The sequence below is a fragment of the Gorilla gorilla genome, chromosome 16 (genome assembly GCF_029281585.2).
Source record: "Gorilla gorilla gorilla isolate KB3781 chromosome 16, NHGRI_mGorGor1-v2.1_pri, whole genome shotgun sequence".
NCBI lineage: Eukaryota > Metazoa > Chordata > Mammalia > Primates > Hominidae > Gorilla > Gorilla gorilla.
Window position 1 is genome coordinate 88,636,431 of NC_073240.2, and position 25,563 is coordinate 88,661,993.

Here is a 25,563-nt window from a genome sequence, read left to right on the forward strand (position 1 = left end):
TCATGCATAAATTGTTGCAAACAATAACAATTTGGGTTTTTGTATTTTTAAACTGTTTTGCTGAGTATTAAGCGTACTTAGACATTTTTGCTTTACAGCTGAATCCTTTTCAATGTCTCTCAAAGCCACCAAGATGCATTAGAAGTGTTTACAACATAATACTGCCACTATGGGATAGGTGATTGTATTTGCTTGTACTAGTTTCCATGATTGGACACTCAAATACCTACATTTAGAAGAGAAAAGGATAAGCACATGACTCCTATACAAAAAGACCAAATATATATCCAGAGATGAGAAAAGTTTATATTTAATATCCGCACAAAATGAATGCATTGGCAACATATTAAAAGCATAGGTGTGCTCTAATATGTTGAAATTTAATACAAAACCTATTTAATGGCTTTATTTTAAACTCGATTTTTAATATTTTTTGAAAATAGTTAACATATTAAATTGTATATTTTTAAAAATAAATATTTTTTGTAGAGCTCCTGTATCTGGGGTTTATACACTGTTTGAAGCCTATTCTACAAATCTCTTTCTCTAATTTCCATCAACTCTAGGCAGGGGACAAATGTATTTCCATGCGTCAGCCTGACCTCTTCTGTCCTTGGTCCTGCTGAGATTTACCACCTGATATCTGTGACTACCTCATATAACAAGGATAAAACCTCCCTATCTTCCCCTAAAACTAACTCCTCATCTGTTTGACAGGGTGTGGGATCTCTTTTGGCCTTATCTCCTATAACACTTACTCTCTAGAACATGAATTTTGGCAATTAATTAATTTCTGTTTTGTAGGTTCTACAAGTAATTTAAGTTTGTAAATTTTATCTCTGAAACAACTTATGAAACTTGAGGGCGGGGATCAGAGCCTATTCTTCTCCTATTCCCCTAGCCACAGTAGCAATGCTAAGTTCAGAAGAGGTATTCAATGCATGCTTCAAATGAAGAGTGGATAAAACATGATTTTACAGTTGATCCAGGATCCTTATTCCCAATATGCATGAATTATAGTTTCTAAAATAAAAGGCATCGTAGTAACAATAGCAACTTCTCACTGAAATCTCTTTTATTTTTACTCAGCTCATAGTATTTCTCTGGTTTTGTCAAAAACAGTACCTCCTGATACACTTGGGCTAGGAATTCTAACAGCTGCTATCTCAGAATGATTTGCTATCTCTGTGATATGAAATGCCTTTCACCCTGCAATACTAATGGAAATAAGCAATACACAAAGATCCTTTGTAATGCAAAAAGAATAATATTCCCAAATACCCATCCATCCCTCTCACAAAGTCCCTTTAGGCTGCCTGTGAGGACTTGGTGACATCCAAAGCTCCTTCCAAGTCAAATGGAAAAAGGACATGCCTTTAGATTTGCATCCTTCTCACTAAGACACGAGTAATGCCTGGCTCTGGGTGGTTCAATAACTTTATGCCCTTGGGCAAGGCACTAAACCAGAGTGGCTTTCTGTTTTTTACTTTATTTTGAAATGAAAGCTAAAATAAATGGGCCATATTTTGTGAAATGAGAAGTAGTTGGACCCACGAAACCCAAACAAGTTATCTGCTGGAAGAATCTCTCAAGGCTATGCAAAAAATAAAAGTGAATAAAAGTCATCAATTACTGAGCTCTGTGTACTTGGCTATTCCCCAAATATTTCTAGTAAATACCCACAAACATTCTGCAATATAGGTTAATTGATGCCCATTTTTCTGATAAGGAGAGTAAACCCTTCTCCCATAGGGACCCACTATAAAATGTCAGTGTTGGACATGACCCTTATCTATGCAACTTTAAAGCATGCTTTCTCCAGCTCTCTGTGCCACTCTATGACTATTGCACAGGAGGAAAAACAATTTCCTCTCCACTTTCCTGAGTTCTCAGCAGGGACCCCTGTAACAAAAGACAGATTAACAAGAGAAAAGCCAACAGAAGTTTATTAACATGTATATTTCATGCATACATGGGAGAAAACTCAGGGAAAGAGTAACTCTCTGAGGGCTGGCGTAGAACTCTGACTTAGATGGTATCATGAACAAAGAATAATGCATTTTTAGAGAAATGACAAGATAAAGGAAAAGGAGCTTGAGTTTCCAGGGGAGGCAAATTGTGGGGAATCAGGTGGGTGGGAAACTAATGGTAGATAAAAGCTGGTTAGGAAAGTTGGTTATGTAGATTCCTCTGGTGCTGTCTCCAGGCTGATAAAGGTCTAAAGCCATCTTCATCCTTCCTGGTGGAGAGGAAAAGAGGAACACCTTTGAAAATGCATGTCCTGCTTTTAGGTAAATGGAGGAGAGGGCAGAGAGGTTTTCTCATATCGGCTTCTTTTCAATTGCTTTTGGCTCAAAATAATCCCAAAGTGGCATATTTTAGGATGGCATATTCTGCAACCCTTGACTACAGAAGACCCTGTTCATGAAAAAGTTCCACCCTCCAAGCATAGTAAAATGTTCTAGTCAACAGACTGAATGGTTAAGTAGAGCCAAAGTTCCAAGCTTGGCTGGTCAGACTGAATGAAGTAGAGCCAAAGGGCCAAGCTTTGCTGGGTCTCTCAGATCCAGGAGGAAGTAGTTTGCAGGTTATGATGGGCTTCTTTCAGGATGACATACTCATCCACTTTTGAGACAAATAGCTGGGAACATCCAGTTCTAATCATAAGAGCTTCACCTAATTTTAACATAATTTTGCATATAGCCTTCAATTTCCTAAGTGAAGAGTAGGGGAAGAATAATGTGTGCTTGTACAGCAGGGCTCTCCAAAGTTATGGGGGAGGGAGGAAGGCTATTTCCTTACTGTTACAAGGCTGCTCTAGCTTTATTAACTGTTTGCTTTTCTTCACAAAATGGTCATGTATTTGGTATTTTGAAATGCAAACTCTTTTAATCTTCTGCTGTTTCATTTCATATGCATTTTAATGGATGTGTTTAACTTGATTCTTGCCTCCTAATGGGAATTAATCCCAGAGGGCACATACTTTATTCAACAAGAAAAATAATAAAATAAAATCGCTAAATGAAAAGCTAAGCTAGTCCTCTTTTAGGCTACTTGGCAATAACTGGCTCACTGAGAAAAACCGCTTTGCCTAGCATCAGGCATGAGTGCATAAGGTCTCCTTGGGACATCTACCCCAGATGAAAAGAACGAGACACAAGTGTGGATTGTGTACACAAGCATTTTGAGTGATTTCATGAGATTAAGAAAAAATTTTAGATAGGCAAAGCCTATATGGTTTCAAATGAAGTTTAAATTTGAGAGTAATGCAATGTCAGCAGTCAACTTAGACAATTGAGATCAAATATTAATTTGTGTCTTGATACGGCTCTAGAGATCACAGATAATACAAACCCCTCTTTTATGTGGATGAAAATCCTTCTCTTCGGTCCTAGACAATTGAGTTAACTGAGAGAATTAAAATGTTAGAAATTGAGGGATAAATCATAGGTGATAAAGAACTACAAACAAACAAATGCATCTCAGAGTACTTGCCTAGAAAAGAGATGATTGCTCCAAGCACCTCCCAAATGACTGCTGAACTCATACCTGTAGCCAACACTTCCCTGCCATGATGATTTTGGAGACCAGAGATTCAGAACAGAATCACTCCAAGGTGGAGGAAGGTCACCTGATATACATTAAACTTTGCTTATGGCAAGAAATTAACCTTTCTGTATTAAACCACTGAGATTTTGGGATTTGTCTGTGGCAGCAAAGAGGATTAGCTTACCTTGATTAATACAAAATTATTGGAATCTTTGGACACTCTGAAGTTAGAATGTAAAAGCTAGAATGAATATTGCTTTCCTGCTGTCATTCAAGAAGAGTAAGACAAGACACCGAAGGAATAATTAAGATGAGATATTTAAAAAAATTAACTGACTCTAATAATTTTAAGATATGGAAATGATCTACTAATAGCCAACTCCAGAGTATTACCTTTTAAGGACAATTAGCAAAAGATGGATAAATCTATTATTAATAAGAATATTACACTGTGTGGTGCCATACATATTCAAAGCATTTTTTCATGGTAGTTTAAATGAAGTTCTGCCAAGGGCCTGGAGGTGACCAGATTATGTCATGAGGTTTTTTTTTTTTCCTGCCTCATAATTCTATAATAAAAACATATTCCATCTATGTCCCTCTAGCATTTTACCAACAAGAGATTTCTTTCCATCCCATCTTTGACAGAAAAGCAGCATCTACAGCTGAAAATGAAACACACCAAAGAATGCTTGGATAATGGCCTTGGTTTATCTCATAGCATTTTGTTTCTGCCCCTCAGGCAAGCAATTCCTCATCACAATCTCACCAGTGAATCACAGGACTCACACATTGCTACAAACCCTGCCTTTCAGCGTGCCCAGATTGAACCATTATATTTCAACCCACTATGAAATAATCCCTGTGAAACCAGCTGACCTGTTGGAGGGTACCTAGATAACATCGAAATACATTGCACTTAATGCAGTAGGGGATCTGTCAAAAACAATAAAGATTGGTGTAAAAACAAGCCACAAGTTATTGATCTGTTCTATTACAGTTGCTTTGAAAATAACTGAATTTCACTTTTGCCCTTTAATTTCTCCATCTTAATCACATTCTGTCAAGACCAGGGCACACATATTATGCATAAAAAGGTCAAGAATACCCTTGTGTGCTTCCTGATCCAACACTGAGATATGTCCCAGACACTGTCACACATGCATACAAAATTGCCCACACACAGACCTCTGTGAACTAGACCAGCCAGAAAAATATAGTTTGATGGGACAGGAGCCTCTAAGGTAAATTGACACTACAAGGCATGAAAGAAGGCATCGATAGCAGTATACCCATTTTGATAACCTCCTTTTCAGTTATATTAAACTCTAGATCTGAACTAGAGTGCGGTGCTTTCGGGAATCTCCTGAGGCTCCTGGACCTATTCCTGGCCAATCTAATTGAGGGACATATATTTTCACCACCCTGATCACCAGACATTGGCCTAATTATAAAAGTTCCTTCCATCTATATGGGGCTTAGTAGTCCTGCTGTGTTTGGGGTTTAATTGTCTTTATCTTTAGCCAGTGGAACACTGGGACTTTTGACCTTTAATGCTATACCTAGAAAGGTAGTTCCTTAGCACTTGCTGACTCTTGTACTCTCATTCAGGGCACACTAATGAGAATTCTCTTGGAGAAAAATCATAGTAATAACCCTGTCTTCAAGGATCCAACATTAATATTTTGACATGACCACAATGATTATAAGTGTGTTTCAAAATGTCCCCTAGGGCGACTTGGTTGGTCTCATCTAAATGACATCTCTTTGACTTTCCTTCTTGTTTTGTCTTTGGAGGCGTGTGTGTGTGTGCACGTGCACACACACACACACACACACAAATATGATTGTTATACAAACAGTCTATTCCATTAAAACATCCTCTTCCTACAGATTTCATAAGCTTCTCTGATTGGCCTTTCCAACTCAAGGAACATCTACTCCTTCATTTGTTCAACATCTATTATTGATGCAGAAATAAATAAAGACCAACCAAATGGGAAAAGCAAAGTCTATTTATTCTGAGCTTACCAAGGCAAGGAAGTTAGCCACTGTCACTTGTGTTCTGGCAGAGACTCAAAAGCAGACAGAGAAGTAGGAAGCTTTATGGTGGAAAAAAAGGAAAGGCTTCAGCTATGCCCCGATTGGAGGCTGTTGGCACAGGGAAGCTGTAGGCTAGCTAACTGGACACAGAATGCTATGTGATTGGTTAGGGGAATATATTTGTCTTTCTCTAGTGGATCCTAAGTTGGGGACAAAAATGAGGGAAGCTTTCAGGTATTAATCAAGTCCTGTTCATTTTAGGCAAATTGTTACAGCAGTTGTTTAGCTTCCTAGAATGTCACTGGAAATAGCAATCTAACTCCCAGAAAAGTCTGACTTACAGCAGGCTGGCTTCCTGGTTTGCTTATAGCACATAAGGGGGTTGATTTCCTGGACAGGTTGCTGCAGGTTGTGGGTTAAAGTTCTGTTTTTGTATCTGGTGAGGCCATTGTCTGTGTGTACATTGAATCTCTCATTGAGTATCTACTATGTGCCAGACATTGTTATGGGTATTGGATGTACAGATGAAACCAACAAGTCTTTGCCTTCATGAAGCTTATGTTCCAACGGGGAAAATATTTCCAAAAAATAGACAAAAAAAATATATAATATCATGTCAAGTTCTGTGAGGAACTATGAAAGACAAATCAGGTCAGGTAATTGTGAAAGATAGGGTCATTTCTATTTTAGAGAGAGTGGCCAGAGAAGGCACTTCTGAGTAGCCGATATTTGAGATTCCCTTCTCATATGTGGCTTGTTCTTTTTTCTCAGCCTGTGCTTGTTCCCAAAATACACTGTTGGTGCTAGTAACTTACAGACAATGCCTCATTCCCAGGCTCAAAACCCTCCATATGTCAGAGAAGTCACATGGTATTACGGAAGATCATAGGAACACAATCTATTTTTCCATTTCAGATGGTTGTATGCCATTGCACACATAATACTTCTCTTTAGCTTCAGTTTGTTCATCTGCAAAATGGAAATAAAAATACCTACCTCATTGGTTTGTTGTAAAAATTAAAAAATAATCAATAATCCACTTGGCATACAGGATAGCATCTTATTAATCTTGAAACATTCTACCAGACATATCTAATATATTGCGATACCTTTTGTGTTCCAGTAACATAGTAAAAAGACTTCCTGATCCAAGGGAGACATTTAGTGCAGCACCCATCATTTATCCTTTTTGTTAATTACAACATAAGCAACTGTCCACCTTCTGCTGAGGAGCAGGCCACTTGAGTAGAATTCATGCCTTTGAGGAGAAAAAAGAATAAGGTGGCTGGCCAGGGATCTATCCCTTCTAGATCTCCATTGTCTTGGGCATATGTCACAGGCAGTAAGAACTGCAAGAGTCATTAACCCTTCTGGGAAGACTGGTAACTAATCTTTACCCAGTGGGCACCTCCTGCCAGGGTCCAGGCATTCACAGAAGTGTATAGAGTCACAGTGATTTATGGGCTGCAAAGGCCATCTTGGGACTTCATAAATACCACTTTGCTGAAGAAGCAGTACTGTTGAGAAAGCCTGTAATTACCATCTCCAATGACCTCATAAATTCTGAATTGCATTTTTGGAGTCATATTGGCTGCTGGGACTCCCATGCTCTGTCCAGTGGTTTTGTATGCTTGTCTGCTGCCTCAAAAATTGGTAATTATGGAATCTACACCCTAGAGAAGTGCTTCTCATTCTACATCATGAAAAAGAATTACCTGGAGAGACCGTTAAAATAGAGTCCAGAGCTGGGGCTGGAGAATCAGCATTGTTAACATACTCCCCTATGATGTTGCTGCCAGCCTGTGGACCACACTTTCAGTAGCACTGCCTTACAGGACAGTATGTAGAACACTCATTCTCAAACCAAAAAGCACCTAAAAAAACCCCCTTGTTTTGTAAAAAAGGCAACATAGAAGATGTAGTTGTGTCCCCTGAACATTAAATTTTCAGCATATGTCATAGATTTACAGAAACCTTAAGAACATATATTTGAAACTGGCACTGTCCTAGAAAATTCAGGATGTCTGTTTCCCTGAACTACATGTCACTTTCCCAAATGGGCTAATTAGTTCCAATTTGCAAAGACGTTACAGAGAAATGATTCCTTTTTTTTTTTTAAATCAGCATAGCAAAGTCTCAAAGAGAAAGCAAAGACAATACAAAATGTCAGTGCAGACCACATTAATCAACAGATAACATCTTCCCCTAAGCCCCGGCCCTGGTTCTGGCAGTGATTTTACAGGATTGTGGTATATTGAAGAGGAAAGGAGGCTCCTGGCCCGATCCTGAAAAAGGTTGCAATCTATATTTAGGAAATAAAGCCACTGGAAAGTAGGCAAGGGACTTTGTCTTTGGTGATACACTGCCTGCCCCTGAGACAGGCTCATAGTATCTTGCATTAATATTTTTAAGGAAATAGAAAGATACCAACTAATCCACACAGTTGGGCCAAATGGGAACTTTTTTAAGGGTTACAAACAGCAGTTAATGAGCCTGGCGTGATCCTGTTAGCTGCAGTGTTTCCTTTGAGGACTCTGGATTATCCCTCCATTTCTCTTAATTACTCAACAGTGTTAAATCAATGAAATTAACACCACTCAAATTAGGGAGCCACTATTGAGATGAAATTAATAGACATATTTGTAACTCTTCTTTCTCCTGCATAGATATAATAAATGCCTAAAAAAATCTTGCTTTTTGTTTTGTTGTGTTTCTCATGCCATTGCTGAATTTGTTGGTGTCCCTACCCTGCAGGCAGCATATTGGGGGCTGGAACGTCAAAGTCATCATTTCTTGCCTCTGTTTTTGCCTCAGCAAAAGCAGAGGTATAACGTTGATTTCCTCCTGTTCCCCTATTTCTGCCTTGTTAGGATTTTTCTTAGTGATCATGTTTTGCTTGAAGTTATGGAAAAAGAAAAGAAAATGAAAGAAAGAAAGAAAGAGAAAGATAAAAGGAAAGAAAAAGAAACAGAAAAAAAAATCCCTTACTTTTTTTGGTAGAAAGAATACTAAATTGGAAGGCAGAACACCTGGGTTTTCATCCCAATTCTTCAACTGACTGGGGGCATGACCTTATACAACATACTTGACTTCTGAGATTCTTTTCTAATCCATAAAAAGGGATACTTGGCCAGGAGTGGTGGCTTACACCGGTAATCCCAGCACTTTGAGAGGCTGAGGTGGGTGGATTATTTGAGGTCAGGTGTTCAAGACCAGCCTGGCCAACATGGTGAAACCCCATCTCTACTAAAAATACAATTCTGTACCCTTCAATTCTGAAAATGTTTGTTGGACATTTTTATTCAACTGGTAGGAAAGGAGACAACATTCATTAGGTTTTTAATCTTGTAGAAACTTTCTCTATTGATCTGTGTTGTCTCTAGGTGATATCCATCATCACTTTGTGATGAAGATAACTTTTCTTGTCTCTGAAGATGTTATTCACATGGTCTCATAAACTGAGTGCTGTATACAATCGTGCATTCCTTCGTTTACCTCACAAAATCCAAGATGTCCTTCTCCCCCAGTTAGTTGTATGCTCAGCCATGTCCCATTTCTGATTTCCAAATTTCTCATGATACAGCTTCCTGACCTTCTGGTTGAGATGCAATTAACAGATTAAAAATATGGTAGGGTTTGACATTGCCCACTAACGCTTGGCCCATTTTGGTGAGCTCTGTGCTTTCTGCCCCTTGCTTGCTTTCATGTATCTGTGCTACTGAGAACGTTATCACCCACCTGGAGATTCACCCACCTGTTCTGGACTTTCACCTTCTGGCATAAATGCAGTGGTGCTTCCATAAACTTCAAAGAAAGTGGTTTAGGCATGGCAATCTGGCTAGAAGTGATGAGTCAGAGATTTATGATGAGAATCTCATCAACATAAACAGGTCCACAGAAACAGCTGTTTATTAAGGATACTTTAATTCCCATTTTATAAAATTGTTAAACCCCATAGATCTTCTTAGGGGAGAGTGAGCAAAGTAGCAATGTGGTACTGGGTGATCATAAATTATACATAGTGTGCTGAAGATGGGCAATGCATGTCTGCAATGTGTATCAAATAATACCAGTGACAACATATTAATCTGTTGAAAAGACAGGCTCTTTTTGAATCTCCTGGTTATGATTTCTGAGGGATGATTTAATAAAACCAAGGAGCTTAGCTTAAGAGTAGAAAGATTTGGAAAGAACAAAATAAACTTGATCAAATATGTAAATGGCACTCCTAGAGAAGGAAGATTTAAGGTGAAATAGGAGGACTGGACAAAAATTGGGCTTATTTTGTCTCAATACAAATAAAGAAATTTCCACCAATTAGAACTGTCCTCCAAAGAAATAAGCTACCATGTGAGGTAATAAGTTTCTTGTCACTGGAGATGTTCAAGACAAGACCATGTGTCAATTTTAGGAATAGAATCATGGATAATTACAAAAGAGTTTGGTCCTGGATTATTTTTTATTTCTCTGAATCGTATCTTTTTATTAAAGTTCAGTGACATTTCATTTTTTGGAAACTTTTTTATTTCAACTCACTCTGCTTTCTGTCTTTCACAGTCCTCAAACATCCTCTCAATACGGCTTTCCCATTTCTGTTCTCCTTTTTCCCCGTGGGCAGCAGTAATCTCCTTCTTATCACTGTATGGAAATTTCATTCAATTTAATTTATTTCCTGGAACACTGGCCGAGGTCCTATTGTACTTAAGTTCTGTGATAGGTATAATGGAGGATGCAAAGATGAATAACTTAAAGGCTGAGCTTCAGAGAATTTGCAAGATTCTAACAAAAGGAAGAAGACAAGCCCCAAAATAGCTTTTACATAATACTGAAGATAACCATTGCAACTGTAAAAAGTTTGCAGAGATTACATCTACTGGAATTGCTTTAGAGGGGAGACACTATTTGAGAAGGATCTTAAAGATTATGGAAGATGGATTTTAACACTGAAAGACAGAGAAAGAAGAGTATTTCTGACATAGAGACCTGGAAGCAGAAAAAGACTGGAAGTATTTGAGACCAGCTAATAACACATTTGTCAGGGAAGATGTCATTGGCATGATGAAATGAACAAAGTAGGTTTTGAGTATCAAGTGAAAAACTTTGAAGTTCAAGGAAAGAAAATTTTATTTATTTTAATTCAAGAAGCAATTCCAGAGTATTTATGGTTTAACAGAAATAGTATGGTAAGAGTTGTTCTTATAGGAAAATTGATGTGTTAATTTTATTTAGAAATGATTAGTGTGGAAACAGTCAAAAGTGGAAGAAGGAGCAAATACTGTGATAGTTCCAGAAATAGCAAGATTTTAAAGAAAGGTGTATCTTTGGCAGTGCAAGATAGGTATAGAATCCTGGTGTGTGATTTTTTTTTAAATATACATTTATAGTCATTGGTGACAAATTCAGAAATTACAAAGTACAAAGAAGAAAATTAAAATTGCCAATAATTCCACCAATCAATAGAGATTATCATTTTAACGTATATCTATTCTGACTTTTATTTATTTAGACTTTTTCTTACAAACATGAATGATAGTAGCCATGCCACTTCGTAAACTGCTTTTCAATTGGTAACACATCGCAATTACTTTTTCATGTCAAGAAATTCAGTTATATACCATGTTTGTTTGGTTTGGGTTTGTTTTAGAGACAAGGTCTAGCTCTGTCACCCAGGCTGGAGTGCAGTAGCACAACCATGGCTCACTGCAGCCTTCATCTCCTGGGCTCAAACGATCCTCTTGCCTCAACCTCCCCAGTAGTTAGGACTATAGGTGCGCAGCACCACACTTGGGTTTTTTTGTTTTTTTCTTTTTTAACTTTTGGTAGAGTTTGGGTCTCACTATGTTGCCCAGGCTGGTCCTGAAGTCCTGTTAGCAAGTGATCCTGCTTTTGCCTCCCATAGCCCCGGAATCATAGGTGCAAGCCACAGCTCCTGGTCCTTTTATATACCATGTTAATGGCTATAGAGTATCCTATACATGTATGTATTATAATTTGTATTATAAGTTATTGAACCACTTCCTTTTTGGGGTCTTAAGTGATTTCTATTTTTTTTGTATTATGATAGTGCTGCAATAAATGTGTGTATACCCACTTTTGAATTGTTTTCTGACTACTTCCTTATATAAATAAAAGTGGAGTAGGTCAGAGGCTGCTGCTCTCACTCGTTGTTCCTTGCTTTTATTATTTGATCACTGAAATTTTGCTGAGCACATGGATGCCTACATAAAGGCTACATTTTTTTCCAGCCACCTTTTCAACCAGAAGCTCTAGGCATTGAGCTAGAAGTAAAAGTGTAGTAAAGTACAACTTTTCAAAGTGTTATTTAAAGGTAAAGTCTGCTTTTGGTCTTCCTCAGGCAGAGTTCTAACAGGATGGTTGGAGCCAAAGGAGCCACCGAGGATATGAGAAGCCTTTGCTGGGGCGATCGAACAACAAGATATAGGTCTCTGGGTCCATGACACCTTCTATTGCTGCCAAACCAGCCCTAGACTGCCCACCTCCAGAGAGAAAGAGAAATATACTTTTATCTTGTTTCAGTCATTTTAGAAGTTGGTTTTCTATCACACGCAGCTGAACTAATCCTAACTAAAACAATGGCTTTGAAAGTACTCGTATTTAAGGCTTTCTGCACACATTGCCAAATTTGAGTCCAGAAAGTCTGTGCTGACGAATATTCCCACTAGTAATGTATAAATTAGAGTCCCATTCTTCATTTATCCTAGAAAATGCTGGGTACTGTAATTCTTTGTAAGTCTTCACCAATTTGGTAGTTGACAAATGACATCTCTTTGTTTTAATTTTCATTTCCAGGCTCACTCTTCTGAATCTTTTCTCCATTCCCTTCCAACCCTCCTGATGTAACCCTCTCCTTGACTAGTAATTCATCTATGTTAAAAACATAGCCCTTAGGATGAATCAGTTGGCTTTGCTATTCTTTCAATATCTGTCTGTCTTGCATTTCAGAAAGCAGAGATTCTTATCTAAAGACAATGCACCCGGGGTTCTTCCCTGGCCTTTCACTGATGATTGTCATTCCTTGCCCGCCTGATCTCCTCCAGCACGGTGCACTCATCTGTGCCTTTAAAGTGCTCAGGCGATTTTATAGCTGCAAGAAGAATATGAAGGTACAAGTATCAAGCAAATAGGGCAAATTACAAGTATACAGAGGGTTTCAGCATTCATGGCCACGTTTATTTCTCCTTCCTGCCTTCTCACCTCTCTCTTCTCTTTCTTTTGCCTGCTTAACTGACCAGCTCAAGGCTTCTTATTCTATATATCCTTCATCTTTGGGGGAGCAAGTTATTTTCTAACTGGCTTAAGTATATCCTTCAGTGATCAGCCAAAATTTTTCTTTTTGCATCCAAAGGAGGAAACTTTATTCTATAGCCACCCTAGATTTTTCTCTTAGACTCTTAACTGTAGTAAACTCCTTTCTCCTCCTGTAAGAATCAGGTCCCTTCAAAAACCCTGCTTAACAGACAACAACAAAACAACAATAACAACTTCCAGAACAAATAATAATATATATATTTTAATTATAATGAAAGTTTCAACTCATGCTTTAAAATCTTCATGTTGTATGTCAATCATCTGGTGTCACTTATTTCTTCTCCAACCTAGTCTTTCCCCAATATCTATTATTATCAATGCTGCTTTCCTCTACAGTGTCATGTTAAAGGTATCAACCCTCCAGACAAGACTCTACCTTATCCCATACAGGCCACTTCTAAATGCATATCTGCATACTGATAGTCACTTCTTGTTATTTATATTACTATAACTATTTACATCCAGAAAATCCAATTGGAGTTTAAATACAATGTTCCTGACCAACATGAACTTCTCCCAAATCCAGTCATGAGTTTAAGGAAGCGGGTAGTACAAATGGTGCTATACTGTTTTCTCCATTCTCATGCTCATTTCAGAATTAGGCCACTTAGGAATTCCTATTCCATCGTTTCTCCTGCTGACTTCGGGGATTATTCATGAGTCTATCTTGAAACTTACATTCTACTACTCTGTACATTATCTGGGGTCCTTCTCTGACTGCGTTACTTTGACACTTCTTAATATAAACCTTTATTGAGTATATACTACATATCAAGAACTTTTCATGCATCTTCTGATTTAATTCTCAAGATAACCTCATGAGGCAAGTGTGATTATTAGCCCCATTTTAAAAATGAGGACACTAAGTCTCAAATACCCAGGTAGTAAATGGTGGAAACAGAATTTCTAAAACTGATCCTGAAAGCCTAAAATTCATCCCATCAATGACACTCTGCTGTCTCTTCCTAAATCCTCTAGCTTTTTCTCTGTTAGCCCATTATTCCGCATTTTCATACAGCTTTTTGCCACTCCGACAACTCTGCCTAGAGGTCCTTCTGTTATCTGCATATCAGCTTGGATTAGACTGAACTATTGACTTGCCAGGGCCTGTAAGTTTAATAATAACAAAGTGGCTACACCACACACTCTTCATTTTGGCCGTCTCATCCCTTAAGGCTGGGAAGGCTAAATGGAATTATAAATAATATCAGCTGTGATAAAAGTCAAACTGTAGCTATCAGGTTCTCCACAGCCTGCTTTTTTGATGACAATAGCTAACAATAATTAAAGGTTAATAATGTTTCAGACATTATGCTAAGCTTTTGCATTAGATCATTTGATCCTTACATCAACCCTAAGAGGATGACACCATTATTGTTCCCATTGTATTATACGAACAAGAAAACAGATTAGAAGACTTCCAGTGAACAGTCGACATCATACAGTGAACACATGGCAGACCCATATTTTGAATCCATGTCTGCCCAAATTCAGAACCTCCTTTCTTAACCACCGTATTACTCCATTCTTGCATTGCTATAAAGAACTGAGGCTGGGTAATTTGTAAAGAAAAGAGGTTTAATTGATTGAAAGTTCCATAGGCTGCACAGGAAGCATGACTGGGGAGGCCTCAGGAGACTTACAATCATGGCAGAAGGCAAAGGGGAAGCAGGCATATCTTCACATGGTGGAGCAGGAAAGTGAGAGGGCAAAGGGGGAAGTGCTACATATTTTTAAACAACCAGATCTCCTGAGAACGTAGTCACCATCACAAGAACAGCAAGGGGGAAGTGGTGTGCCCCCATGATTCAATCACTGCCAACCAGGGCCCTCCTCCAACATTGGGGATTACAACTGGATGTGAGATTTGGGTGGGGACACAGAACCAAACCCTATCAACTACTAATGTACAATGCTTTGTTTTTAAAATAATATTGCTGATATCATATTATAATAGCAGAAACCCATGGGGAAAATAATATCCTCAAATTCAATATTTTCATTTATATTATCCAATACATGACCATGTACATATTCAATTTTACCTATTTACATTAAGTAATATTATGGATAGAATTATACTTTTTCTATATTTTCTATTAACATTTCATGCAGCATGTAACTCTCTGGCAATAAATTTGAAAACCTGAACAAAATAGATGATTTCCTAGCAACATATCAATTACCAAAATTGACCCAATAAGAAGGGAAAATTTGAATAGGCTAATTATCATAGAAGGGATAACAAAAGGCACTAGGATTAGGTGGATTTCCAGCTGAGTTTATCCAATCTTTAAATAATAGATAATTCCAATGTTATTTAAACTAGCCATAGATAATAAGATGGGCATTTATCTAATTCATTTATGTGTACAGTTTAGTACCAAAACATAATACAGATGCAACAGAAAACTACTATACAATCTCAGTTCAAATGGAATATTAGAAAATTGATCCTGCACAGTTATTAGAAGAATAATATATTATGACCAAGTAAGGCTTATTCCAGGAAAAGCAGGGTGGTTAATATCAGGAAATTTATTTACATAATACATTATGTTAAGAAAATAAAGAAGAATAAAACGTGCAAATGCTGAAGTGATGTTAGATTAAATTTATTATTATTTTAAATACATTTTAAGTAAAAAATGAACGAGGTAAACAAATAAAATGACCAAAGGTAACAGAAAATATTATCCTAAATGGGCAATATTTAACACTCAAAATAAAATAAAAAGTCAGATGAATATCCTCGATAACGCTTATAATTTAACATTAACTTGGAGATTCTAAAAATGCAAAGACTCAAGTACATAATACTGCAAAAGAAGAGCTTAAATGATTCTATAATAACATTTTTTGCCCAAAAATTCCAGGACTGAAAAAATTAGAATTTATAATAGGATTTATAAGTTAGGGATAACCACCTTTACATATAAATGAGAAGAAAATATTCGTCATAGTAGAAAAAATAAATTATAAAGAACTTAAAAATAAATATATAGAAGTGGTATAGGATGTTGATGATAAAGATATAGAAAATGAAAAGGCATGCCTTTTTGTTTTGTTTTGTTTTTTGAGATGGAGTCTCGCTCTGTTGCCCAGCCTCCATTGCAATGGCGCGATCTCAGCTCACTGCAACCTCTGCCTCCCAGGTTCAAGTGATTCTCCTGCCTCAGCCTCCCAAGTAGCTGGGATTACAGGCACCCACCACCACACCCAGCTAAGTTTTGTATTTTTAGAACAGACGAGGTTTCACCAGGTTGGCCAGGCTGGTCTTGAACTCCTGACCTCAGTTGATCCACCCACGTTGACCTCCCAAAGTGCTGGGATTACAGGTGTGAGCCAAAGTGCTGGGATTACAGCATGAGCCACCACTCCCAGCCAAAGGCATGCCATTTCTTTGGATAGCAGACTTAAGATCACAAAATATAAAATCTTTCTAAATTAATAAATATAATAACATTTTGGTTAAAGCCCAAGAGAGTGCTTTTTATGATTACATAAAGTGGCATTTAAAGTTTTCATAAAGAGAAATAACTTTTAGATAATAGCCAAACAGTATTTAGTAAATAGAAAGAAAGAATGGCAAGACATTCGTCATGCCAGGATTCAAACTATTCTAAAACTATTGTAATTGAACCAATAGGTCATTAGCCAGAAGAGACAATGAGATTAAGAGAACTGAATAGAAAATCCACAAATATATACTGATACATATAAACATTTGTTTGGTATTTCAGTTCAGCTGGAAGAGAATACACTTTTTGTTGTTGTTGTTGTTGATACGGAGTCTCGCTCTGTCGCCCAGGCCGGAGTGCAGTGGTGCGATCTCCGCTCACTGCAACCTCCACCTCCCAGGGTCAAGCAATTCTCCTGCCTCAGCCTCCTGAGTATCTGAGATTACAGGTGCCCACCACCACACCCAGCTAATTTTTGTATTTTTTTTAATAGAGATGGGGTTTCACCATGTTAGTCAGGCTGGTCTCAAATTCCTGACATCAAGGGATCTGCCTGCTTCGGCCTCACAAAGTAAGAGAATACACTTTTCAATATACGATGTCGGGGCACTGGCTACTCATATGGAAAATAATTATATTGGACATGATTTTCTACAATATATGAAATTATTTCCCAAGTAGACTAAAGATTTACATGTAAAATAATGAAGCAATAAAACATTTAGAGACTATCCTGAAGACAATATGTATAAGCCAAGGGCAGAAAAATGTTGTAATCCAGAATAGAAAATCCAAAGCTATAAAATAAAACATAGGTACATTTTACTATTGTCTTAGTCCATTTGGGCTGCTATAGCAAAATTCCTCAGACTGGATAACTTATAAGTAACAGAAATTTATTGCTCACAGTTCTGGAGACTGAGAAGTCCAAGATCAAGTTGCCATCAAATTAAGTGTCTGGTGAGGGCTCTGACCTCATAGACAACATCTTCTTGCTGCATCCTTACATAATAGAAAGGGGTGAGTTGAACTCCCTCAGGCTTCTTTCATAAGGGTACTGGTCCTGTTCACGAAGGCTCCACCCTCATGATCTAGGCACCTTCCAAAGTTTCCATCTCTTAATACCTACCTACTGGGGATTTATATTTCAAAATATGTATTTTTGAGGTACACAAACATTCAGACCAGAGCAACTTTGTAAAAATTGATTATTTTGAGTGACAATCATATCATAAAGTAAACAGGTAACTATGAGATTTGGGGGAAAAGTCAAGACTCTTCTCTAACTGACACAAATGAGTAAAACAACTTGTGAATATTCATTAAAATTTTACCAAAGAGCAAAACCCCAAACGCCAATAAACTTATGAAGATATATGAAAACTCATTGGTAGCCAGGAAAATATAAATGTAAGCTACTGGCTTATTTTACAAGGATAAGAAAAAACAAAATCAAGAAATAAACTGTTATAATTTGGTTTATTTACCCCTCCAAATCTTATGTTGAAATTTGATCCCCAATATTGGAGATGGGATTTAATGGGAGGTTTTTGGGTCATGAGGGGCAAATCCCTTATGAATAGATTAATGCACTCCCTAGGATGGGGGATGGCGAGTGAGTTCTCACTCTATTAGCTCCCACCAGAGCTGGATGTTAAAAAGCACCTGGCACCTCTCCTTTCCTGCTTCCTCTCTCACCATATGATCTCTGCACAGCCAGTTTTCCTTTGCCTTCCACCATGAGTGGAAGCAGCTGGAGGTCCTCACCCAAAGCAGACACTGGTGCCATGCTTCCTGCACAACCTGCAGGACCATAAGCCAAATAAACCTTTTTCAAAACAAATTACCAGGCCTTCCTCAGGTATTCCTTTAAAGCAACAGATATAAACTAAGACATAACCATTTGGGGGCATGATCTAGGAAAAGGATAAAAATGGGAAATCCTGTAAACCAAAGTGAATGTTTTTGTATACAGGAATAGTTGATTACTGTACATTCACACCATGCAGCATTAAAAAAAATAATAAATTAATGTTAGTCCAGTTGACTAGGATTTTATTATCTGAGGAACTAAAGATTCAAAAAAGCAAATGTAAAATAATTTTTTAAAAGAACAAAGGCCAAAAAACTCTATATATGTATAAAATCATGACATGATAATCCTGGAGAAATATATAAAAATATTTCCAGAATGCTTTTAACAAGCACTGAGAGAGTATGTGAAGCAGGGACTCTTATTGGCTGAGGTGCAGAAAGAAGATATGTGAAAAAGAGAATAAAAGACTGTACTAAAAATGGTACGTATGCTAAGTTCAGGATTTATATTTTTGTAAAAACTATGCCTGTGGGCATATGTATAAAAAATTATTTTTAAATGCTAAAATGTAAAAAGAAGATTATTTTCTAAATAAATTTTGCTATCATTTCCATGCAGTATACGTGTCTTATCTCATTTCCTTTCTTCTTTTAGATTTCTCCTCCTAAAAATGTTTAAAATATTGACAGCCTTGTATGTGTCTTTACTCTTCTTTACCAGATTGTTATTTATTACAGTAAAAGTAGAATAAAATAAAAACTATAATTTTACAGGTTATCATCATTTACATTATGAAATTGCTCGTGTCCTTGGGTCATGTTGATTTAGGGCTATTACTCTTCCTGGCACTAGAAATCTTTCCTACTACAACCTCAGGGGTTCTCAGTTTTCAGAGATGGCACTACAATGTATGTGGATGAGTAATTAAGAATGAGTTACATATCAGTATCAAAACTCACAATTTGCCAATCCTCAGTCTTGGGCTGATTCCTGCCTAACTAAAAAGGAGGATTTTGTGTGTTAAAAGCCAGTGGGCCAGTCCTGGAGTCACACCAAGAGAGATTCTTTACACACCATCCTCTTTGTGAGTGGAAGGGCATCAGGCCCCCAAAATAACTGTTGACCAGTGAGATAATTTGTGACAGGCCAGTGGTGGTACTAACACCCTGTCTATCTTCTGAAAATGAAGCAAGAAGATAGTAAACACACTGTGCTTCCACTGCACCAGCAACTGGACTAAGCCTTTTACTTATATTGATTCATTGGGTCCTCTATCGGGTAAGGATGATTTTAATCGGCTTTTACAGATGAAGTAAGGAGAGGTTATTTCATCCTTCCCTGGATCATGGGAATCATACATTGCAGAGCTGAGCTTCAAACTGTCTTAAAACTTAGGTATCCAGGCACTTAACCACTAACCCATGCCACTGCTCAATCCAAAGAAACAATGAAACGAGGCAATTCAAGTTAAAAAGATATTTAATTTCAGATATGTGAACTTCTTAATGTCCAGCAGCAACATCACCTGAACAGCTAAACACTGTGATGCAGGTACACATTTACTTACCTGAGCAGATTCAGAAAGATGAGAAATTTGCTTTGAGGGAATGGAGGCTTTGTACAATTTTTATTTATTTTTGACACTCATGCGTTCAATGCCAATTTTTATTTATTTTTGACACTCATACATTCAATGCCACTTTCATTGTTTTCCCCCAATCCTATATTTGATATGAAATTTATTTTATCAGTTGCAGTTTTGCCAGACATGGTGTTTCTTAAGATTTGGCTAGAGATTCCTGCACTGAGATTTCCCCAAAGTTAATGTGTAAGTACTGATAGGGAAGGAAGTAATTCACTTGGCTGATGACAGGCTGTGAGGGGCTCCAGGGGAGAGTGCTGGAAATTGAAGGGAGAACTGAAGGTATACAATCCCCACCTGGTGATCACTACCTTGGGCCCAGCACAGAAATGCAACATAACTTTCTCCCGGGAAGTATCCCTTGTGGTCGTCACACCCAACCCTCAGAAAAGCCTTTAGCACGCACACCAACATGGCACATGCATACATATGTAACAAACCTGCACGTTGTGCACATGTACCCTAAAACTTAAAGTATAATAATAATAATAAAAAATGAAACTGAGTTTTCACTGAGGATTTCATAAAGGACATAGGATAGATTTTTTTTTATAATACCTAACAGACAGCATTTTACTTTTAAATAAATTACCCCTCCAATGTGTCTCTTCTTTACCAATTTATTCTCTTACCTGTTGCTGGGTCTCTCATGTGTCTGGGAACCTTCTCCCACTAGCCAGCCTCCAGCCTCTTCCATCCTTCAGACACTTATTTCCACTGTGCTTCTCATTACTTTCACAGACCCAACATTTCAGCTCTGAGGAAAATAAGTCATTACACAAAGGTTGGCTTTCAGCTCAAAAGAAAACAAAGGATTCCCACACTATCCAGTTCCATTCTCCTTAAAAAATGGCAGGGCAAAATCTAATTTTTCTCTACTACAAATTTATTTATTTGTTGGCACATATTTTTATATCTAAGAAGTATTCCTTTATATATGCTCAATTGATTGAAAAATGAATTCTGTGTACAAGTCTTCCACTGTTAGTGAAATTTCTTTAAAAAGCCCCAAGTTTTGCAAAGTGGAATTGTCTCAAGGATGGGCTTTAATTATGCCAGGGCCCTTGTGAGGTCTAGTCCTGATTACTATGCAAAAACTGTGTCTTAAATAAGTGAATCACATTTGGCACCACCAAGCTAATCATAGTACAGGCTTTCACTTCCCTTTATCCTGGGAAACGTGACCCGATCTCAAAGAAAAGTTCTAGGTATGTTTTAAGTAATAACTACATTATTGCAATGAGTGCGGAGCCTCAGGTAAAAGTCTTGGCACACACATGCAAATTTACATATATAGATTCTTTGTGTTTCTTAATAATACAATCAGTCCTTCTAAATTATGGTCAAGTTGCATACATCGCACATTCCCTATGAGCAGTGAAATTAAAGAAGAGGTGAAATACATGGTCATTTGCTGTTAGGAATTTATAACAGAGCAGAATAAAGAGTATAAAAGCATGCATAATTACTCCAAGGAACAGAAAAAAAAAATCATAAAAAAATTCACAACCAATTAGAGGTCTGCATACATGCTAACTGCCGCCTGCTAGGGGTGTCCCATCAAGAATGGCAGGCTTGTCCCTGTGAATGGGAGAAGTGTTGGTTCTGAAGTAAAAAAAAATTCTTATCTCACAGGTTCAAATTCTCCAGGCTCATGAATAAGACACATTAATATTCATTAAGTGGAACACATTAGCATTTTAGAAGGAGATTACTGGGGACTCACTATTTTCATTCCATCACATTTTCCAATTAGGAGTCCCACTTTTGCAAATAATCAGCTTTCTGTTGCCAAGGGCTTTTCAGTCGCTTTCCGGCAAGGGGGTTTGGAGCTAAGTTCAACATTCATTTAAGAAACAGGAAAAACCTGAAGTACAATTATCTTTTTTAATGACAGGTTAATCTTGCTGTAGTGAACCTGATCAGAGAAGAGCCAAACTCTAAAGGGAGGAGGCACAGAGTCCTTCCGGGGGAGGGGAACTCAGACAATAAAGTTTGAGAAAGAGTTCACAGTTTTCTTGGTTGCCTGCAATTATTGAGAAATAAATGCACTCTGCAAAAGATCTTGAAACTGAGCAAGGAGAAGTGGCCACATAAGGGGAAACCCCAGTGATGTGGAAGTGAGCACAAGGGCAACGTAATAGCCATCCCTGAAGGCTACCAACAGGGCAGAGAAGGAAATAATCAAAACATATCTGCATTTCCTCTAGGTTAACAATTTAGTTCTAAAGTCAGACACCTTTGCTAAGGTTTATAATATCATTAATGACTTAACCAGATAAAACAGTAGACGAAGACTGGTTTGATTTTGAAAACTATCAAATAAGTTTGATAAATTCAAGTTCAATCACCATTAATCTCTAATCAAAGCAGAATTTCTAAATGAAGTCATTTAATGTTTATTTAAATTATATATTCATGATTTATTAAGAGAGTGCTAAGATTCTTATTTGAATGAAAATATAAAAACTCACTTGTTCTGCCCTTGTATATTTATGAAGAATTGCATATACCTGGCAAAACAAAACATATGCTAAAAAAAGATATAAGGAAAGATGAGTTTCTCTTCATAATAGCCCACCAGTTCTTTATTCTCCTTCCCAGAAGTAGCTACTTCACTAGTTTCTTGGCTCTTTTTTCAGAAATCATCTATGCTGAGATGTTCTTGTTTCTGCCTCCATACTTAGAAGCATGCTCTATGCACGCCACTTTTGCAATTTTACTAAAAATCTATTCTGGATACAACTTTATATGAACATCTGTAATTTAACTCACTGCAGAGGAAACAAACTTCACAAAAATAATACAGTCAGTCACTAAACAAATAAATAACTAAATAACAATAACAAGCCCCAAAGGGGATTGGGAGCAAGGACCTGAAGTTTCTATATTATCCAAAATGTCCATTTTTTTGTTTGTTTTTTGCAGATCATATTGGGGCAGAAAATAAAAATAAATATAATGTCCAGTTTCTAACAAAAAATTATAAGCAGGCAAAGAAGCATGAAATTCTGACCCAATGACAGGAAAATATAAGCAGGTAACAAAAGCAGAGTAAGTAGATGTCAGACATAGCAGACAAAGGCTTCAAAGTAGCCATTATAAATATGTTCAAAGAACTAAAGGAAACCATGATTAAAGATGTTAAAGAAGGTATGGTGACAATGTATCATAAAGAATATTAATAAAAAGAAATTATTAAAAAAGGAAATGGAAATTCTGGAATTAAAAATACAATAACTAAAAAGATAAATTCACTACAGATGCTCAAAAGCATATTTGAATTGCCAGAAGGAAAAAATTAGTGAACTTGAAGATAAATCTATAGATATTAAACACCCTGAAGAACAGAGAGAAAAAAGAATGAAGAAAAATAAACAGAGCCTCAGAGAAATGCTGAAAAATCTTATGTGCAGCAACACACACCTACTGGGAGGACATCTTTCATAAATGAAGTAAAAATAAGACTTTCCCAGACAAACAAAAACTGACAGAATTTGTTGCTTAACAGACCAACTTACAAGAAAAACTAAAAAAGTTCTTTAAGATGAAATGACAGAAATAAATTGGGAAACTCACAAATATGTGGAAATTAAACAACACACTCCTAACATAACCACTGATTAAAAGAATAAACCACAAAAGAAATGAGAAATATTTTTAGATGAATGAAACAGAACATACCAAAAATTATGAGATGCAGCAAAAGTAGTGTTCAGAAGGAAATTTATAGCTATAAACACCTATATTAAAGAAGATCACAAATCAATAACCCAATCTTCTACTTAAGATACTAGAAAAAGAAAAATGAACTATATCTTCAAGCCAAAATAAGAAAGAAAACAGTAAAAATAAGAGTGGATATAAATAAAATAGAGAATTAAAGAAGAGTGGATAAGACTAATGAAACTAAGTTTCTTCTCTGAAAAGATTAACTAAATTGGTAAATCTTTGAGGAGATTTACAGAGAGAGAAAGAGAAGGACTCAGATTACTAAAAGCAGAAATAATAGAGGGAGCATTATTACCAACCTTATAGAAATAAAAAATATTTAAGAGAATACTATGAACAACTACACATCAACAAATTAGATAACCTGGATGAAATAGACCAAATCCTAGAAAGACACAAACTATTCAAATTAGCTCAAGAATAATTAGAAAATATGAATAGACCTATAAAAAGTAAAAAGATTGAATGTGTAATCAAAAACTATGCTGAGGCTGGGTGTGGTGGCTCACACTTGTAATCCCAGCACTTTGGAAAGCTGAGGTAGGAGGATCGCTTGAAGCCAGGAGTTTGAGATCTGTCTGGGCAACATAGTAAAACCCCATATTACAAAAATAAAAATAAAAATTAGGCATGAATGGTGGTGTGGGCACCTGTAGTCTCAGCTACACAGGAGGCTAAGGTAGGAGAATTCCTTTAGCCCAGGAATTTGAGACTGCAGTGAGCTATGATCATGTCCCTTCACTTTAGTCTGGGTAACAGAGCAAGACCCTGTGAAAAAAAAAAAAAAAAGAAAGGAAAGAAAGAAAAGGAAAGAATGAAAGGAAATAAAGAAAGGAAATAAAGGAAAGAAAGACAACTCACAAAGAGAGGCACTGGTTCAGGTGGTTGCTCTGGTGAATTCTACCTAAATGTTTTAGAAGAATTAGTATCAATTCTTCAAACTCTTTTTTTAGAAATATTAGAAGAGGAGAAACAGTTTCCAACTATTTCTGAGGTCAGTATTACAGTGATACTAAAATCAGGCAAAGACATTACAAGAAAGCTACAGACTGATATATATTATTAATATAGACATAAAAATTCTCAAGAAAATACTAGGAAATCAAATGCAGCAACATTAAAAAAAAGATTATAGAGCATGCACAAGTGCAATGTGTCCCGAGAATGCAAGATTGGTTTAAAACCCAGAAATTAATTAATATAATACACAATAGCAATATAATAAAATATTTTTTAAAACATATGATTATCTCTACAGATGCAGAAAAGAAATTTGACCAAATCCAACAGCCTTTCATAATAAAACACTCAATGAAGTAGAAGGGAGCTTCCTCAGCCTGAGAAAGTATATCTATGAAAATCCATAAATAATACCACGCATAATGGTAAAAGAATGAATGTTTTCACTCTAGGAAGAAGAAAAAGATATGTACTCTCACCCTTCTATCTAACATTTTAGTAAAAATTCTAGCCAGGCAATGAAACAAGAAGATGAAATACTAGACATCTAAATTTGAAAGGAAAAAGTAACATTATCTCTACTTGCATATAACATTCATTATTTATCTATATATATACATTTTTTCATAAACAAGTATGTGAAAACCCAATGAATCAACTAAAATCTATCATAACTAATAAAAGAGTTTGACAAGATGGTAGAATATAAAATCAGTGAATCGAAATCAACTGTTAATATACAATAAACAATCCTAAAATTAAAATTAATAATTCTATTTGTAATAGCATAAAAAAACTAAATAGTAATAAATTTATTAAAGTGTAAAAATTACACTCTGACAAAATCAAACATTAATCAGAAAAAGTAAAAAGATCTAAATAAATGGAAAGACATTCATGTTCATAAATCACAAGACAATGATTGAAATCTTAATATTTCCAAATTAATTTGCATATTGTACACAACTTCTATCTCAATTCCAGTTCATTTCTATGTAGAAATTTACAAGATGACCCCCAAATTCATATAG

The 25,563-nt window shown here is 36.6% G+C and overlaps 1 long non-coding RNA gene across 2 annotated transcripts in view; it reads right to left on the minus strand.

Annotated features, from left to right (window-relative positions):
* The window catches only part of LOC129526938 (uncharacterized), a 373,113-nt gene that overhangs the window by 88,586 nt on the left and 258,964 nt on the right, over positions 1–25,563 (minus strand). For both annotated transcript variants that reach the window (XR_008671753.2, XR_010131205.1), the window contains exon 3: positions 20,473–20,597. This is a non-coding gene — a long non-coding RNA (uncharacterized lncRNA). The remainder of the gene's footprint in view (positions 1–20,472; positions 20,598–25,563) is intronic.